The sequence below is a fragment of the Miscanthus floridulus genome, chromosome 8 (assembly GCF_019320115.1).
Source record: "Miscanthus floridulus cultivar M001 chromosome 8, ASM1932011v1, whole genome shotgun sequence".
Taxonomy (NCBI): domain Eukaryota; kingdom Viridiplantae; phylum Streptophyta; class Magnoliopsida; order Poales; family Poaceae; genus Miscanthus; species Miscanthus floridulus.
In genome coordinates this window covers 191,203,437-191,222,811 of record NC_089587.1, presented here as the reverse complement: position 1 = coordinate 191,222,811, position 19,375 = coordinate 191,203,437, and the positions used below count along the sequence as shown (strand labels likewise).

Genomic DNA, 19,375 nt, shown 5'->3' with positions numbered 1-19,375 from the left:
GATTTTCAATATTCCAGGAACCAATATGAGATCGATCAAATGAAAGCGGTTACATATGCTTCAGCTGTCGGAAGCTTGCAATATGCTCAAGTATGCACGCGCCCTGACTTGGCATTTGTTACCGGGTTACTTGGTAGATTCCAGAGCAATCCTAGAATAGAACACTGGAAATTAGTAAAGAAAGTCTTGCGTTATTTGCAAGGAACGAAAGGCCTCATGATGACGTATAGAAGATCTGATTCACTCCATATAGTGGGGTATTCAGATTCTGATTATGCGGGAGATGATAGAAAATCTACGTCTGGATATGTATTCACTCTCGCAGGGGGAGCTATTTCATGGAAAAGCTCAAAGCAAACCGTCACTACATCGTCCACAATGTATGCCGAATTTGTAGCGTGTTATGAGGCAACGGGGCAGGTGAACTGGCTAAAGAAGTTCATACCCGGTTTGAAGGTGGTTGACGACATCTATAGACCACTAAAGTTATACTGTGATAATAATCCAGCAGTATAGTATGCTCACAACAATAAGTCAAGTGGTGCTGCCAAACACATTGACATAAAGTATTATGTTGTGAAAGATAAAGTCCGGGATCAAGTCATAAGTCTTGAGCATATAAGTACAGTAAAGATGCTCGTGGATCCGCTTACAAAAGGCTTACCACCCAACGTGTTCAGAGAATATGTAGTCGGCATGGGTTTAAGGGAAAACCTATAATTCCTGGATAAAAGAAGGCCCAAAGATAAGTATCTATTTCAAAACAGAGTAGTGTGTTGTAGCTGTTAAATCTATCGACAATGGACGTGACGATGAGACATGCTCTATGCGCTAATCTGTAATGGAATGAACAAAAGTAAATGATATGAAAGGAAAAGATGGAAAGAGATCAAGAGGGAGATTGTTAGATTGATCTCTAACCTAACTGGACCCAACGGCCCAGTTAGGCCTTTGATTCGCGCCCTGATTGGGGGCGCCTAGCCCACCATGGCTGGAGGGCCCCTGTCACCCTGCGCTATAAAAAGAGGTGGGGGCCGGTGGCTCTTATCACGAGGTTGACCTGAGCCGACCTCTCCACCAACAAACCCTAAACCCAATCTAAGTGAGGGGCGCAGCCAGTGACGGAAAGTACCTCCGCCGCTGCACTGCACCGCCGTCAATCTTCACCGCCGACACCGCATCTCCGACCCGTTTTCCCCGACCGTCACTGTCCGTGCGCAGACTACATCAACGAACCCGATGGCGACCTCCGAACCCTCCCCCTCTGCCGTGTCAGGTTCGGTACCTTTCCCCTTCCCTCTCTGTCTCTTTAGTTTTACAAGCACTAGAATGTACAACGTCTATTTTATCCCGAATAGAATCAGTCTATGGCTAGATCTATGATCCTAGTGTTCCTACAGTATTAACACGTTGGGAACCCCAACCCCCCCCCCCCCGCGCGGGTGGATGGCGTGCTCTGGTGGCGACATCGGTGGTTGGAGTCGGCGGAGAAGCTTTTTGCCATCGATGCGGGCCTCAAGGGCGGCATGGTGCTCTTCTCCGTCTTGTCATCTGCAGTCGCCGCTCCCCAGATCAAGGTATCTCTCGACTGCCGTCTCGTGTGCAAGCTGGATGCTTTCGTTGGTGCTTTTTGGTCTTATGTCTTTGAAATTCTTGTGCTGTGGCGTACTGGTGAGTCAGTGCCGGAGCTATCAACTATGACGAACCAGGAGGCCGTGGTGTTTCTCGCTGTCAAGGTGACCGGAGGAATGTCTGGTAGGTGACAGAGGTATGGCTTGTTTGATGATACATTGAACTTATTTGAAGGGTTGCAGTCTTTGCACGCAAGCTTTGCCAGAAAAAAAAACTTTGCATGATGCTTCCGTCCAACTTGTATGTCCCTTCTGTACTAGTTATTTGTGTTAGCGTCGTTTCTTGCAGTTGTGTGAGTGGAGTTCGACTCTATGATAATGAATCATCCAGAAAACGAAAAAAAAAATTGCTTCGTTAGTTGGCACTCCACTAGCATCATACGACAAGTACCTTTGTTTTTCAGTTTTGCATCCTACTGGAGTATTCGAAGACTGTATTTGTTATGTATGAGTAGGTAGCTGATTCCTTGGTGACAGCTTCTACAAGCAGACATTTTTATTTAAAGAAACAGGAGTGGCACACCCTACGACAAAATTTAAGGTTTTCCCGGTAGAGAGTTACACGAAGGATGCGACCTCTGTGCGGTTCAAGAACACTCCAGTCATGCCCCCCTTGGGTACGAGAGCCAGAATCAGAGCTCCCCTTGCGCCCTCCTCGGCCGTGAGATCTCCGGTGTGAAAGCTCATGTCTGTACTGACAAAGCCGGGATGTGCACAATTCACGTGAAGTGTTGGGTGCTTCTTTACAACGATTCTCGAATAAGCATTGACAAGAGCCTTGGACACTTTATATGCAAGATACCCTCCTTCAGTCGGCCACCCATAGGGTTCCAGCTGGCCATTCTTGAAGTCGTTGAGGAACAATAATGACAGCTCATCTAATCTCTCTTCGGATAGGTCATCGATGTTGTTGAGCTCCTTCTTAAGTTCCTCGCCACTGAAAAACTGAAGCCGTGTAATTAAACCGATTAGTGTTTTGTAAATGCAAAATGTGGTATCAGTGTATCTAACCATTGAATGTAGTTCTAGCATGGCTTTGCATCATTTCTTGAAGGCAGTTAATTTAATTGTTACCCTGAGTAGTCCGAAACGAGATGATATGTTTACAATTCTTCCATGCGATGAGAGGTGCAGGAGAGGAAGAAGCGCTTCTGTGACAATTTTGGTGCCATGGTAGTTTGTTCTCAAGCACTCCTCTGCTTTGTCGTAAGGGTCTGTGGTGTGCCTCCTAATCCTTTCGAGCTTTTCCTGGGCATTCATGCCTGCAAGCTATTTCCATGCAGCGAAAATTGTGAGACCATTTCATTGTAGGAGGTATCAAGAGGATAAATATATAATTCTCTAAGTAGACATGCATAATAACTGAAAGTAAAATTAAATTGCTTATGAAGTTACAGACTAACCTCTAACTTAAAAGATTCCGGATTGCTGATCTCTGTTTTAGACCCGGCAATTGCTGCATTGTTGACCTGAAAATAATCAAAGCAACAACTACCGATGATTCATGATCAATTCCGAAGCAACATCCTTCACATGTTTTGTAGTGACGTACTAACGTTGGAAAGGGATATTATCATTATGAAACGAATGCGGTACCAATATATCCAATTTGCCAAACTTCTCCTGGATAAAATCAGCGAGACGTGCAGCGCTTGAGAGATCTCCAACCTCCAGTTGATGAAACAGGACGTTGGATAGCCCCTGCGATGCAAGATTTTTGACCGCTTCTGCACCCCTCTTTTCGTCCCTCGCTGTCAATACTACCGTGACTCCTTTGGAAGCAAGCTGCTTGCATATTTCTAACCCAATCCCTCTATTCCCTCCGGTAACCACGGCCACCCTGGAACAAAAAGATAGGAAAAGTGTCCTCAAAGTTTTAGATACACACAAAAAGTGTCTATGAAGTTTATTTATTATCATATGTACTTTTGGATTGGAAATACAATCTCAATAGCTTAGACGGAGTACTAAAATTAAGGGTTTGTTTGGAAGCGCTCCTCCGGAGGAGCCGAAGTCGGACTCCTGCAAAGGGGTTCTCCTCTCTCATCGAAAAACGGCTCCAAACAACTTCTCCTACTAAACCGTTTGTTAGGGCTTCCTCGGAGGAGCCAAAGCTGGCGCCTAAGCCGGAAAGGAGCACTAGCAAAGGGGCCAAACAAGAACATGGAGATTGCGAGATGCTCACTCTTTTTCATATTGGCCGCGTACATGTCCTTCCATCATGTCTGAGTGTCTGATGGGGAGCTGATCTTGTAGAAGTCACTTTGTTAAGAGAGTTTGTGGAGACACCAGAGCTGTGATTTGATATACGCAACCACCACCGGGAGCTTCGCTATAAATAGAGGCCTACGCAACATTTGTACTAGTGTTCATGCATGTACGCTCCTGTATATGATGTCACTCCTCTCGTCATGCCGATGGTTTTACGCACCAAGTGACGCAACCTCCTCGCTGAAGTCAAGGCGGATTGGTTACAACTGAGAATCCAGTACTACAAAGACATATGTAGATCTTTTGTCAAAAAAAAAAAGACATATGTAGATCAGATTTTGTAGACAGACTAGTCTAGTCTTCCGGTATTTTAACCCGCAACCTTTCTTCACTTTACATGCGTAGTAGCAAACTAACAACATAATAGCGAGTTATTTTGCCGTGCACTTCTTTTATTACTCCCTCCGTTTCAAATTATAAGTCGCTTTGACCTTTTTTTTTACATCCATTTTTCTATGTATCTAAAATATAATATGTCTAAATGCATAATAAAATGAATATATAAAACAAAATCAAAAGTGATTTATAATTTAGAACGGAGGGGGTACTAATTAAATTAAATGTAAATTTTGTTTACACAGAGAGCAAAACAAGTACACATAACAAACAAGGAACCTAAGTGGAAAGATAATTCACAAGCTGGTGTTTTGCTCGTGTTCTGCAACTGCAAAGTGCAAAATCTCTGGCTGTTCTGGCATTTTAACCTGATCTCATTTCTGTTGTGGAATGAGGTGGGTGACTGATGTGACAGGCCATTCAAACGTTTGGTGAGGCTCCGGTTCACGTTCACCCTTCATCCGGTCGTCTACTTGGTCGTTCGCTAGTAGCACATTTTTTTTTACAGCAAAAGACTGTTGGGGAGGTCCCACTGTGAGATTTAATATTAATTTAAAGGAGAGAACATACTTACATACAAGGTATTAACTAAAGGTATCAAGCCAAATACAAAAGGATGATCTCAAGTCATCCATAAACGAACAGATTGCAGGTAACATTAATTTTTAAAATTAGCTAACCAGGCTTTTGGACTCGGTTGTCGCCTCTGAAAAACCTTGTCATCACGCATCTTCCACAGTTCCCACGCCGCTATCAACACCGCTTCTGTGAAGAAAGGCAGGTTGTGAACCGAGTTCCCATGCACCAGCCTATCCATGAGCTGCAGCGAGCCGTCCCAGGCGAAGCTGAGAATCCCCCAGCACTCCTGTGCGAACGGACAAGCAAAGAACAGATGCTCAATGGTCTCATCTTCCCCATCATTACATATGACACGTAAGATGCTGTCTTGGATGTGCAGATGCCTTCTCCTCAACATCGACTTGGTGTTCAACCGGTCGACTAGAACTAGCCATGCAAAAAAATTGATGCGTGGGATGCATTTTGATTTCCAACCCGCTATGAAAATCGGATGGGCTTCCACGGTGCTGAAAATATGGGAGTAGAAGCGCCTCGAAGTGTATTTGCTACCCCAGGTCGGCACCCACCGATCAGTAGCAGTATCATCATATGGGATCAGTTGCAGCCGGACCTGTAGGTTCTCAAACTCCTGAAAAGCTTGTTGCGAGAGCGGGAGAAAAAAAAAAGCTATCAAGGTCATCAGCCTGCATAGCGCTTCCATTACTGAAATATCACCATTTGTTGCAAAGGAAGCCAATCTTGGGTAATTTTGAGATAGCACTGACTCAGACCACTGATCTTCCCAAGAACAAACTGAGGAGCCTTCCCCTAGTTCACACTTAGCAATTCTTCTAAAGATGACATTGAGGCGCAATACATCTTGCCACCAAAAAGAGCCCATTTCCCTTGCAGCATGGGGTACTTTGGTGTCATAATATTTGCTCCAAACCAGCTGTACCCATGAGATGTCTTCCTTGTTATAAAATTTGCTCAGCTGCTTTAGGAGAAGAGCGTCATTCTGTAGGTGAAGATTGATCACACCTAGACCTCCCTTCTCTTTGGGTTTCATCACAGTTGGCCACGCCTCAAGGTTTCCACCCTTCTTCTCAGGATCATTGCCTCTCCAGAGGCACTGCTTCCTTGCTCTGTCAATATTATCAATGACTCCCTTGGGCAATTTAATGGTGCACATAGCATATGTGGTGATCGGGGATATTACAGAGTTGACCATTTCCAACCTACCAGATAGGAGAGCCAAGTTGAGCACGCAGATAATCTTCTTTCAATTCTATCCATCATCGGTGTGAAGTCCTCAATGTAGGGCTTGGTCGTACCCATGGGTAATCCCAGGTAAGTGAAAGGTATGGTGCCTATATCACAGCCAAAAGTGTTTGCAAGGTGTGCCATTCTCTCATTGGAAACATTGATGGGGTACATATGGGACTTACTATAATTAACTTTGAGTCATGTCGATTCCGCAAAACTGTGCAATAATGCTTTGAGAAAGACTGACTGTCTGGCATCAGCTTGGAGGAGCATAAGAGTATCATCCGCTTACTGAATCACAGGAAAGTCATCATTCGGTTGTGGGATAGGCAGTCTAAGTAAATTGATGGCAGCAGCTCGGTTGGCTAGAATCTGCAAAAACTGTGCAGCAAGCACAAATAAGAGAGGAGATAGTGGATCACCCTGTCGAACTCCTCGCTTGCATTTGAAGAACTTGCCGGGTACTCCATTAAGGAGCACACATCAGATGATCCAGATGAAAGGATGGCCTGAACCTAGAGTAACCATCTGTCTGGGAAACCCATATGGAGCATAATCTGAATGATTGTTGAGTGTTCCACCGTGTCAAACGCCTTCTCAAAATCTAGTTTGGTAATTATAATCTCTCTTCGTGAATGGTGACATTGGTGTATATACTTGTAACGTCCAGTCCCGACATACATGGCCCAGGCCCACTCTTCCTAGGAGTGGTCCCACCCGCGTAGCAACCCGCTTGAACTTTCGTCCTCGCTTCGTTCAAAACGGTTAACCGAAGGTTACTACGCGTTCCTGGCCCTGGTATTTAAGTCGATCCAGCGAATTCAGAGTTTCCAGTATGGTACTAACTGGTTGTGCAGTGTTTTTCCCGCGGTGCTACAGCAACCCGTGAACAGTACAACCGAAGTCGGCCGGCCCATTCCCTGATGAACAGTGCTCGGTGTACAGTACCCTCAAAGTTCGGATGCCACAGTAACCGTCCCATGTTCTGCTACAGTGCCACCGGTCCATGACTGGATTGAATTGGGCCCACTTTGGCCCATTAGGATGTTACAATACTCATAACTCCAAGCCAAACAATCTTGTATCGTGCGCGATCGGATAAATCCATATTGGTTCCGATGGACAATCCTCAAAATGACCATATGCAGTCTGTACGCAAGAATTTTGGTGATGACTTTGAGAGTAATATTCATAAGCGAAATAGGGCGGAAATCACTGACAGTCTCAGGGCTATCTTTCTTTGGCACCACAGTGATGTAGGAGGTGTTGATGCACTCCATATTTGCTTGGCCAGAGAAGAAGTTTGAACACAGGGAGTAGAAATCACCTTTAATGAATTGCCAACATTTCTTCAGAAAAAAGCCATTGAACCCGTCAGGTCCGGGTGCTTTGTCAGTGGGCATGTGTTTTACAACCGAGTCCACCTCTTCATCAAGGATGGGTGCAGCAAGCATATCTAGATCATTGATCGGTGTGACCAAATTTGCAAGGTCGAAGAGCATAGTGGGCGAGGACGTGGTGCCCATGCGATTTCTGAACGAGCTCCAAAGAAGGCCTGCTTTACTGTCATGGTCTTGTATCCAAACTCCTTGCTCATTCATAATCTGCGAGATGGTATTTCTACGGTATGATATTGTTGCCATGCCATGAAAGAATTTTGTACATTCATCACCGAACCTGATTCGATTCACCGTATAACGCTTTTTCCAGTATAGATTTTTATAGTGCAGCCAAGTTTGCAGCTGTCTCTTGAGTGCAGCCCTCAGATTGGCCTCAGGGTTGAAGAGACCTCTTCTGCCATCCAGTGTATGATCATGGGCATGGTCATTCCTTACGTCTCGTCTGATGCTTTTGTTGGAGATGATCATTCGCTGGCACTGTATTTGAACTCCGTGTGAGTGTGTGTGGTTTTGAACAAATGACTTTCGCTACTTTTATTCGAACTTGTTTTGTAATAACTATGTTTAAACTCTGATGTATCTGAGATGCAAACTTTTATGTAATATGTGATGGTGACCGCTAAACTTATTACAATCTTGGCTGGAATGGAAGTTGGTTTGAAATCCTTCGTGATTTCACGGACTACCGGGTTATACGGGCTTAAGTTTGTTAAATCGTCTGCTCTGGTGGATGATCTTCTTACTTAATTTCGTATAATTGGTTGGTTCTGTTACAGCTGGCATCAGAGCATGGTTTAGCGTGTTACTGTTCACAAGTGTATTTAAAACAAAAAGGCATTTGGAAAACATGAATTTCAAACTATAAAGTGTGCCAGTGGTCATATCCTTTATGCCCAGTTAAGGACTTTAGGTGGCTTAATTAAGTACTGACTTGGGGTTCTTGCATCATAATTCTCTTTCGTCGCTCATACGGCGTGCTATTGTATGAGTGCCACTTGTTTGAGTGCTAATGTATGGATCAATTGCCTCTACGCCTCGGTAAGTGTGAGTTATGAGAGCATGATCGGATACACCACCGATCTAGGGTGAATGCTTATATGATGCTGGAGTAATTACATGTTCTACGCATGTTTTACAAAGGTATCTCATGTGTGGGTATTCCGTCTGTTGAGGCGATGCCGTCAATAGGACGATGGTTCGGGTAGTTACTACCGTTGTACACGTATCGGGGGATTCGTGTAGAGCGTGTAGATAAAAATTTACTGCTTTTATGCATTCATTGGGAATTGGGCTGAAATGAATTTTCTGCAGGTACATAACAACGCTATCGTGTAGAACATATTAGTTACATATTTGAGAGATCGTTTGTATGCCACCGAATTCGTCGCTAGACTTATTTATTTCATAAGTTTGTGAGAACGTACGACACGTACATACATCATATTACTTGTGCATTTCATTCATGTCATGCATTCCTCCCCTTATAAATTGATTATCTTATTTTGATAAAAGTTGTATCACCTAAAATATGTTTCCACGAGGTAATAAAAGAACTTTTGCTACAGATGGCCCGCACGAAGCAGACCGCCCGTAAGTCCACCGGAGGAAGAGCACCTCGACGTCCGTTGGCCCTGAGGGAGCACCGCACCACGGACACCTTCTTGAGTGAGTTTGGCATGCCAACTTTGCTTTGGAGAGTGCTCCATGATGTGGGGTACCCAAAGGGTCAAGAGCCGGTGTACTCCTGGAATGAGAGCCAGTTAGCAGAGGATGAACTTGCAGTGGTAGAGATCATGGTTCCTGCTCTCGGTGATGCTCCAGATTGGGATGGTTGGCACTTGGAGTTTGAGGGTCGCACTCCCGCTGAGGGTGCAGAGGGAGCATCCTTCCGTGTCATCAGGGATATTATGAGCAGATTTCCCAGTGAGCTTGCAGCAGCTCTAGCTGGCACCTTTCCTAGGGATGATCCCCGTGATGCCATTTGGGTTCAGCCTCAAGGAAGTGCCCTGGTCAGAGGTCCAGCTGAGGGACAGGCTAGCGACAACCATTCTATGAGTGCTATGTTCGCCGCCATCAGAGCGTATGAGGGTCTTGAGAGTACCTACTGGACTTTGACTGGCTTGCATGGTCAGGATAAGCTCAAGGGGAGAAAGCAGAAGAAGAGACAGGCACGTGCTATAGCTAGTTTGCAGGAGCAGTTGGCTGATATGAACTTACAGCGAGACCAGGTGGTTGAGAGAGGTGATAGAGCTATGCAGCGGGTGCATACGTTGACTCAAGCCAACAACAATGTAGACCGCATGATTGGACAGTTGGTTCAGAAAAGGAATGAAGCCTGGGACGAGAGGGACCTTCTGCTGCAGAGGGTCGATGAGCTAGAGGAATACAACGGCAACCTACACGAGGAGTTTCACGCGCTCTACAATGGGGTTGGCCCATATGCTCCACTAGACGCCACTGGCATGGACATCGACGACAACGAGGACGAGCCTGTAGTTTCACTGGGGGCGATGGTGACGTCTCCGATCCGACGATGGCCCCGAGGAGTAGGCTAGTTGCCTTGCGCTAGTATCTAGGTCCTGTCGCTATGACCTTTCTTTTGTTGGCATGTAACCTAATGTGTTTTGCTTCGAACTTATGAGACTTGGCATGTGGTTGGAACTTGATTAAGAATGCGATATCTGAACGCATAAAAGTCCAGTGTATGTATGCTGGCAGTTTGGTTGTATGGACGCGATGTTTGCCGTTGAAGTAATTTGATTAAGTGTTGTTGTTTTAATTGGGATGCGATTGTTGTGCCTCTGTTTTATTGTATGAATTTATTCTCTCCAGTAAATTCAGTACGGCATAATTTTTCCTTCACTCGCAATTATTACAGCTTCACTCAATCATTACTTGTTGCTGAAATATGTAGATAACAAACACTCACCGAACCACGTATGAGGCCGATGAGACCGGTGCTAACGGTGCGGGGACCGGTGGTGGTGGTGGAAACCACGACAACAACAATGAGCCTCCCCATGAACCGCATTTGCCACCTCCTCCCCCGTTTACCCCCGAGATGTTCCTCGCACAGTTGCTCGGGAGTCAGCGCAACGCGGAACAATCCCAGAAGAACATGGAGGATTTTCTGCGCACCATCGCCAACAACGTTCAACGCGGTAACAATCAGGGTGGTGGCATGGGAGTGAACCAATATAGCAGCTTCAAAGATTTTATGGACTCCAGGCCGTCAGTATTCAAAGAAGCAACAGAGCCACTCGATGCTGAGGAATGGATCAACACTATGGAAGATAAATTTCGTGTGTTGAGGATGACTGAGGTGTTGAAAACGGAGTATGCTGCACTTCAGTTGCAAGGACCAGCGAGAATGTGGTGGAAGCACCATCGCACCACCTTCCCTCCAAATGCTCAGATTTCGTGGAGAGAGTTTGCTGAGGCCTTACGTGGAGTTTATATTCCACCCGGGCTGACCGAGATGAAGTTGGGAGAGTTCTTGGCGTTGAATCAGGGCACCAAGACCGTGACGCAATATCTGCATGCCTTCAACAACTTGTGTCGTTATGCTCCCAACATGGTTGACACAGATGCTAAGAGAATAGCCAGTTTCAAGAGGGGACTCAATCCAAAAATGATGAAGCATGTGGGTACCAACAACCGTGTCAGATTCAATGACTTCATCAGTGACTGTCTGAAGCAGGAGAAGAATAACAACGCCAGCACCACAGCCAAGACACGCAAGAGAGCCCTTGAAGGTGGTCTGTCCCAAGCTAGAGCACCTACGGGAGGTCATCCTCCATATTGCCCATCGGCACCTGGCGCTAGGTTTAGGCCACCACAGCAGAGAAGTCAGAATTACCGTGGACCCCAGAAGCCTTACAAGATGGCAGTACAGCCCAACAAGGCAGCCGCAACTACGGTACAAGGCAGTTCCAAGGGAGCTATGGGATCTACCGGGACAGTGAGGGGACCCTGCTATAACTGTGATCAACCCGGCCACTTCTCGAGGTTTTGTCCGTATCCACCCAAGAAGAAGCAGCAGACTTATAATGCTAGGGTGCATAGTACGACTGTGGATGAAATTCCTGAGGGAGAGCCCGTCACTACTGGTAAGTTTCCTGTCAACGAAAACCCTGTAGTTGTTCTATTTGATTCTAGATCATCGCATTCTTTTATGAGTCAAGCATTTGCACAGAAACATGAACAACTATGCACAAAATTGGGTTATGGTTACCGTATAAGTTCAGCAGGGGCTGATGTTTTGACCAACCGGATGGTTCGAGGGGCAACCCTTGAATTAGGTAGCAGGAAGTTTCGAGTGAACTTGATAGTTATGCCTAGATTAGTTTTGGATGTCATTATAGGGATGAATTGGATGAAGGATTGGGGAGCAGTCATAGATACTGGAAGTCGAGTACTTACCCTTAAGGATCCTCTGGGTGAGGGTACTTTCCAAGTACCATTGCCTCGGAGAACAGACCTTATAAGTGTTACATGTGCTACGGAAGTCATTCCTATTCATCAGATTCCGATAGTGTGTGAGTTTCTAGATGTATTCCCGGATGAGCTATCTGGTCTTCCGCCGGATAGGGAGATTGAGTTTGGAATTGAATTAATCCACGGAACAGCTCTGATTTCAAGGAGACCCTATCGGATGCCTCTAGATGAACTAGCTGAGCTGAAGAAGCAATTAGAAGATTTATCAAAAAAGGGGTTTATTCGGCCAAGCAAGTCTGAATGGGGATGTCCCGCCTTGTTTGTGAAGAAGAAGAAAGAGGGCACGTTGAGAATGTGCGTAGATTACAGGCCACTCAACGCTATAACCATCAAGAATAAGTATCCCTTGCCTCATATTGATGTTCTGTTTGACCAGTTAGCCAAGGCCAAGGTGTTCTCAAAAATAGATTTGAGATCCGTTTATCATCAGATCAAGATTAGGCCACAGGATATACCGAAAACTGCATTTTCCACCAGATACGGGTTGTATGAGTATCTTGTCATGTCCTTTGGCTTGACAAATGCTCCTGCATACTTTATGTTTTTGATGAATACAGTTTTCATGCCAGAATTGGATAAATTTGTGGTGGTGTTCATCGATGACATTCTGGTGTACTCCGAGAACGAGAAGGATCATGAAGAGCATCTGAGAATTGTCTTGACCAGACTTAGGGATCATCAACTATATGCTAAGTTTAGCAAATGCGAATTCTGGTTGAAGAAAGTTCCTTTCCTTGGTCTCATTCTGTCAGAAAATGGAGTTTCAGTCGATCCAAGTAAGGTGCAAGAGGTTATGAATTGGAAAGCACCGACCACAGTTCCTGAGATTAGAAGTTTCTTAGGACTAGCAGGTGACTACCATCGCTTTATACCAGACTTCTCGAAGATTGCCAAACCAATGACAAGTCTGCTATAGAAGGATCACAAGTTTGTGTGGACAGAGGAGTGTGAAGTAGCTTTCCACACTTTGTGGAAACTGTTGACCACTGCTCCTGTTCTAGCACAACCAGATATCAAGAAACCATTTGATGTGTTTTGCGATGCATCGAAGACTGGATTGGGCTGTGTTCTTATGCAAGAAAGGAGAGTCATTGCTTATGCTTCACGTCAATTGAGAAAGCACGAGGTCAACTATCCAACACATGATCTTGAACTTGCTGCAGTTGTGCATGCCCTAAAAATTTGGAGACATTATCTACTTGGTAATGTGTGCAACATTTTCACAGATCACAAGAGTCTTAAGTACATCTTTACTCAACCAGAGCTGAACATGAGACAACGCAGATGGTTAGAATTGATCAAAGATTACAACTTGAATGTGCAATATCATCCTGGAAAAGCCAATGTAGTGGCAGATGCTTTGAGCAGAAAGTCACATTACTTGAATGTGCAGCCATTACTTGGAGATGGGTTCGATCTGATGCATCCTGCTGTGTTACATAGTATTTAGATTAGTTGCTCTTTGGAGAGTAAGATAATAGAAGGCCAAAAAACCGACAAGGGAATATTCCACATTAGAGAGAAAATCAAAGAAAAGCCGTCTCAGCACTTTAAAGTGGATGAACATGGTGTGTTGTGGTTTGACGACCGTCTTGTGGTTCCCAAGGATCGAGAGCTTAGGAATAAACTCATGGATGAAGCTCACCTTTCTAAGCTATCTATCCATCCCAGAAGTAGTAAGATGTATCAAGAACTAAGACCTCATTATTGGTGGACCAAAATGAAGAAAGAAATTACAGCATATGTTGCCAGATGTGACACATGTTGTAGAGTGAAAGCTATTCATATGAAACCTGCTGGTATGTTGCAACCCTTGTCAGTCCCTAGTTGGAAGTGGGACAATATAAGTATGGATTTTATCTCGGGTTTGTCCACTACTCAAAAGGGACATGATTCAATTTGGGTAATTGTGGACCGTCTTACCAAGACCGCTCATTTCTTGCCTGTCAAAATAGAATATCGACCACCTCAATATGCCGAGAAGTATATCGCAGAAATTGTGAGGTTGCATGGTATACCAAAGACCATAGTATCTGATAGAGGCTCACAGTTCACGGCTCACTTTTGGGAACATTTACACAAAGGCTTAGGAACTAGTTTGATTCGTAGTACCGCTTATCATCCTCAGACAGATGGTCAGACTGAACGAGTAAATGCTATTTTGGAGGATATGTTAAGAGCTTGCGTATTGTCTTCTAAGGGATCATGGGAGTCATGGTTACCATTAGCTGAGTTTTCTTATAATAATAGTTATCAAGAAAGCATCAAGATGGCTCCATTCGAAGCTTTGTATGACAGAAAATGTAGAACACCATTGAATTGGGTCGAGCCTGGAGATAGAAGGTATTATGGCATTGACTTTGTAGAAGAAGCCGAGAAGAAAGTTCATATTATTCAGCAGAATATGAAGGCGGCCCAATCACGTCAGAAAAGTTATGCAGACAGAAGAAGGAGACCCCTTGTGTTTGAAGTTGGTGACTATGTTTATCTGAAGGTCACACCAATGAAGAAGAAAAGGTTTGGAGTCCGAAGAAAGCTTGCCGCTAGATTCGTAGGACCATACAAGATCTTGGAACAAAGAGGTCCGGTAGCCTACAAGTTAGAGTTACCTGAGACAATGAGTACCGTTTTCCTAGTTTTCCATGTATCACATCTCAAGAAATGTTTGCGTGTTCCGGAGGAAAGAATAGAACCTCGAGGTATCCAACTCAAATTAGATTTGGTGTACCATGAACAACCGGTCCGTGTTTTAGACACTAAAGAACGTGCTACTTGGAATAGTGTGGTGAAAACATACAAGATACAGTGGGATCATCATGATGAGGGAGATGCAACTTGGGAAACGGGAGAGTATCTACAAAAAGCTTATGAAGATTTTTATAACAAATGGTTCGTAACCCAAATCTTGGGACGAGATTTTTATAAGGGGGGAGGGCTGTAACACCCCGGTGTTATGCCAGTATTTAGGCACTGCAAATCATGCATATCATGCATCATCAAGCATGCTAATCATACATGCCCAATCATGAAAATAATAACTGAAACATTGCTTCGAAACATACGAAACATGTTTGTGAAACCTGAATGTTGCATACACTTGTTAGAGTTATTTTGCCCTGATTATGTTTGCTAGGCTAGTAAAACATGTTTGGCTATCATGGTAAATCATCTAGAATTATTTAGTCTAATTTTTGGAGCAAAGTTTGTATTCAAATTATTGCCAAATTTTGCTTTTAAAAATAATTCTCCAAAATTAGGGTTTTGAGTTAAAATTGACTTTGATTTTATAATTCAAAATCTAGATAGAATTGGACTTTGGTCATAAAAGCAAAGTTGTAGAAAATTAAATTCTAATCAATTTTTATTTTTGGGACATTTTCATAAGATGTCATCTTCTTGCTCAAAATGATATTTGAAAGCTGGTATTTGAAAATTTCTTGAAAATATAAATTGAAAAAGGCTTTTCTCATTTCGCGGGCCGCCGCCTCGTTTCTCAGCCCATGGCCGAAGCCGGCCCAGCGAGCCACCCGCAGCGCCGCGCGCCTCGCCTCGGACCAGCCCAACCCCACGCGCGTCTGGCCTGCTGACCGCGCTGCGCCGCGCCGTTCGCCCGCGCCGCGTCCCGACCACGGTAGAACACGCCCGCCGCGTGGCGGCCATGCGCTGTCGACGCCGCCGCGCGTCGCGGCCGGCCTGCGTCCGCTCCCACGCGCCCGCCTACACCTGCCGACCGTGCTGCGCTCCTCTCCACTCCATCCCGTCCGCTCTCTTGCTCTCCCGTGCTCGCCACTCCTCCCGTGCGCAGCCACCTCGCCACCGAGCGCCACCGCAGCCGCCGGGCGACTTCGCCGCCCTCCTCCACCTCAGCCAGCAATCAAGCGCCAGCAGCTCCGCCTCGCTCTCTGACACTTGGTGCTCACGATTGTGCCGTCTGTTGAGCCTAGGTAGCGCATTCTCGCGCCTCGCCGCCGTCGGCCATGGCGCCACCGTCCTCGGCCGCCGTGGAACTCCCCCTTCCTCCCCTTCTCCTCCCTGCCTAGCTGCCTGCCCGCATTCGCCAACTCCTCGCAAACCTCAGGCGTTCACCCGCTTGCCCTGACCCGGCCGGCAATGGCCGCCGGCCCACTGGCCGAGCCGCGCCGCCGCGACGTCTCGGCGCCGGCGTGAACGCCCTTCGCCTCGGCTGAGCTGGGCCATGTGGTCGTGGGCCGAAGCCCCTGCCAGGCCGCCGCACCCCCTTCGCTTGGCCTGAGCTAGGCCAAGTGTGGCCGTGGGCCAGCTGATTCCCCCGGGCCGGCCCAGTAGCAATAGGATGTTTTATTTTCAGTTTTTCTTTATTATTTGAAAAGAGAAATGATTTGGAAAATGTTTTGATACTCAAAATTTCTCCAAATCTGTTGAAATAAATTTTTCTAGGTTCCTTATCACCAGATCTACTTGGGAAAATTATTGCATGTCATTTTTGAGATACTTTTCTGTAGAACTTTATTTAATCATGGATATTGCTGATAACTTGAAAAATGTGTAGAAAAACCTATAAGCTTCAGAAAAATATGTTTTCCAAGTTTGTTAATCTTCTTATGTAATGTACTTCCTAGGAAAAATATGTGTCATGCATGTGCTGTAGAAAAATGTTGAGGTGTAGTTCAAGTACCTTTAATGGCTGATTTTTGTTATTTTTGCTAGAGAGCAAAATTTGTATAAAACATGTATGTGATAATTTTTGTACAGTAATTGTATGCTATGAAGAACATAGGAAAAATGCTAACTCTATTGTTTGACACTTTTCACAGTACAAAGTATTTTCATGTTCATAATCATGCCATAGCTTGTTATTTTTGTGTAGGCTAATCCACTCATTCAAATACCATGAAAATCTGAGGTTAGACTACTTAGGGTAGTACTGTGCTATGGTAATTTTCTAAGATTTTTCTAAGCAATAAAAATAGATGTTGCTATTCAAACCTATTATTAATTAGGGTTTAATCAAGTGTTGCTTATGTGTGATTAAGAAATTAGTGAAGCTTTGGTGTATCTTTGAAGCATTTAATAAGATATGTTGATTTAGCATATTAGTAGTAGAAGAGAATGCAGTAGATGACATGTGCTTGTAGTATATGTTCTGGGATGATGTTGACTACCTTGCATTCAAACATATCCATTGTATTCATCTCATTCGATGCACCGATTGCATAAGCGCTTACGCACATTGCATCATATAGGATCGCAAACCGAGAACCCAGTCGTCATACCCGAGGAGCCCGAGGAACAGCTCGAGGTGCAGCCGCAGGAAGTGCCCGAAGCCGACGAGGAGGACGTTGAGGAACTTCCAGAGTGCCCCGATCACCGCCCGAGCTCCTTCGAGAGAGGCAAGCCCCGGAGCATTTTCTCCCGGTTTGCAATTATTAATTAAATGCTTTACTTTAATTGATGCATTACGTTCAGGAGTTGTTTGCAACCGTTGCTGCATTATACCTTGTCTACCTTTGTTATACTATATCCTTGTTACCCTGGTATCCGCAGTCGAGTCAATGCTTAGCTGGCTTAGACCGGTAGAAGTCGGGTGATTTCCTGTCACCTGCGAGCTATAGGTGGTTACCTGGATCTGCTTGGATGACTATGAAGTCATGGTATAACTAAGTGTTAAATGAAGTTGAGACCGGATGGAGACTTACAGAGTTTTGTACTGTAGTGCTTTCCGTCTGTGTCAATTAAGGACCGACCGTTGTTGGGCCTCGAGTCATGTTGAACGCATGCCTTACATTTAGCTGGCCGGATAAAGTACCTTCCGACCGCAAAGCTAGGAGATTATTCGGGCCGAGTAGATTGCCCGCAGCGCACTGTGTCGGAGCAGGTGTGGTAGGACACGGGGGCGAGATGATAAGACCAAAGTGCAGTCGGTCGGCCCCCGGGTACATGTGGTTTCTGGCAAACTCGAGATTCCTGGATAGTTGACTCGGTGATCAATATCTCACTTTAGCGGGTGAGTGAGGTTTGTGTAAAGAATAAATCACCAGCTGGTTAGGAATCGATTCAAATCGCATCGCTCCTGGACAGTGAGCACTTGACTTGAGTTACTTCATCGTAGTAAATGTTGATGGAACACTTGGACAGTTATAATGAATATGACAATATGGAAGTTGTTTAATGATCATTGGTTATCATTATCTGCTTAATCACCCATTTGCTCTAGTATAGGTGCAAATCTAGTCGACAGGTTATAATTAATTAACTTGGCAATAATGTCTTTAGAAAGGTTCTTGAATTGCTAAAAATGCTTTCTTTGCAAATGAGTCAGCTACCCTACTATAAAGCCTTCATAATCCTTGGTGTCACTTATTTTCGGTTATGTCGGGTAAGTCTAGCTGAGTACCTTCTCGTACTCAGGGTTTTATTCCCACTTGTTGCTGATGGGCAGATGTATTATGGCTACTGTATCAACTGCCTTTATCCTGCGATGGGTGATACTTAGGACCATGGGCATGGTCATTCCTTATGTCTCGTCTGATGCTTTTGTTGGAGATGATCATTCGCTGGCACTGTATTTGAACTCCGTGTGAGTGTGTGTGTGGTTTTGAACAAATGACTTCCGCTACTTTTATTTGAACTTGTTTTGTAATAACTATGTTTAAACTCTGATGTATCTGAGATGCAAACTTTTATGTAATATGTGATGGTGACCGCTAAACTTATTACGATCTTGGCTAGAATGGAAGTTGGTTTGAAATCCTTCGTGATTTCACGAACTACCGGGTTATACGGGCTTAAGTTTGTTAAATCGTCTGCTCTGGCGGATGATCTTCTTACTTAATTTCGTATAATTGGTTGGTTCTGTTATAGACAGTCTGGAATATTTAGGGCATATTATAGGAGCCCAAGGAGTCTCAACTGATCCCAGCAAGATCACTGATATGCTAAATTGGCATGTCCCACAGACAATGACTGAACTCAGGGCATTCTTAGGCCTCATAGGATATTATAGAAAATTTGTCAAAGATTATGGTAGACTGTCCAAACCTCTTACACAAATACTCAGACTCAAGGCCTTTGTTTGGAACCAGCATGCTCAGGCAGCATTTGAGGCACTGAAAACAGCAATGACTCAAACACCAGTATTGGCTCTGCCAAATTTCAATGAGACCTTTACAGTAGAAACTGATGCTTGTGCTGATGGTATTGGTGCAGTCCTGATGCAAAAAGGGCAACCTGTTGCTTATTTGAGTAAAGCACTTGGAGAAAAACACAAAGGACTGTCCATTTATGAAAAAGAATTTCTAGCATTGATCATGGCAGTAGACAAGTGGAGGCATTACCTAGAAAGGGGTGAATTCTACATACAAACTGATCATAGATCCTTAGCTTACTTGAGTCAACAAAACCTTCACTCTGACATGCAGAGAAAGGCTATGACCAGGA

The 19,375-nt window shown here is 44.7% G+C and overlaps 1 pseudogene; it reads right to left on the bottom strand.

Moving 5' to 3' along the window:
• Positions 1-2,117: 2,117 nt before the first annotated feature.
• LOC136474382 (uncharacterized) overlaps positions 2,118-19,375 on the bottom strand; it is a 28,097-nt pseudogene continuing 10,839 nt past the window's right edge.